Source organism: Lates calcarifer, linkage group LG12, assembly GCF_001640805.2.
Source record: "Lates calcarifer isolate ASB-BC8 linkage group LG12, TLL_Latcal_v3, whole genome shotgun sequence".
Taxonomy (NCBI): Eukaryota; Metazoa; Chordata; class Actinopteri; family Centropomidae; genus Lates; species Lates calcarifer.
This window is the reverse complement of record NC_066844.1, coordinates 5,767,528-5,768,581: the sequence shown is the minus strand read 5'-3', so window position 1 is coordinate 5,768,581 and position 1,054 is coordinate 5,767,528. Positions and strand designations below refer to the sequence as shown.

General features: G+C 30.6%; 1 long non-coding RNA gene across 1 annotated transcript in view; it reads right to left on the bottom strand.

The window, feature by feature from the left end:
• Window positions 1-239: 239 nt before the first annotated feature.
• LOC108885179 (uncharacterized) overlaps window positions 240-1,054 on the bottom strand; it is an 18,884-nt gene continuing 18,069 nt past the window's right edge. Inside the window, exon 4 of the long non-coding RNA XR_007814287.1 lies at window positions 240-494. This is a non-coding gene — a long non-coding RNA (uncharacterized LOC108885179). The remainder of the gene's footprint in view (window positions 495-1,054) is intronic.

The window sequence follows — 1,054 nt, the reverse complement described above, 5'->3', positions numbered from 1 at the left end:
GAATAGTTCTAAAAAGTAAGTATGAATTCATTTAAAAATACATTAGTATAACTGCTTTACACAGACTTCAAAAGTGTATATATGTATATATACACACTTATATATATATAACCTGTATAAATTAAATTTACAACCTCAAAATGTTTAAAATACATAAGTTTAGAAAGAAAACATTTACCAAATCACAGTAGAGATTATGACAGACATTTGATCACAAGGAAACACCTTGTTAGAGCTAGGATTAATGTAGTTATGAGTGCATTTTCCAAAGATTGATATGTCTTTGGAGCATCTTTGTGATCATTTAACTACTTGTATCATAAGTCTATGGGAAATGTGCCCATGACTACATTACACATAGTAGAGGAAAACAACACTGTTTACACCAGTTAGATGGTGGAGGTCTTTTATCTAATTAACAGCTTCATAACACTTGTTCTTTTCTTGTTTTCTTTCATCTACTTCAGGTCTTCAGCCGCTGTTGTCTTCTACTCCTGCAGAGAAGAGACAAGAACACACATTAATCAAAGTATTTTTCTATACTGATGTTTTTCTGTGCCATACTATATACTGTGACAATTTGTCGGTATTCGACAAAGGAACCATCTTACCTTTGCTTTCCACAAACACCTCTGCACAATGTTAGTGGGTTGGGTTAAATTTTCATTTTGGTATTTTGTCATTTCAAACAGTGCAATGTCAGTACTCAAATGCAATCTATTACTATGTACATAATTCTGTTTATACTGTTCATATTGTTATCTTCTCATATATAATGCCCTTTCCTATTTTTGCTGTTGTGACACTGATAAATGATTATCTTACTCAATAAATACTTCAACACTAAATAGTTTCCCAATCTGTTTAATATTGTATGAAAATGAATGTTTTTAACTTAAATCATACATTTAAATTATTTTGAAGCCTTACTACACTATGACATTTTTAGGACCATTTTGAAGACTTATAACATGACTTGATGAACTTCTATTATGATCAATGGTTTTGGAAGCCTTACTATACTATGACTTTTTTGACCATTTCTCATGCCTTA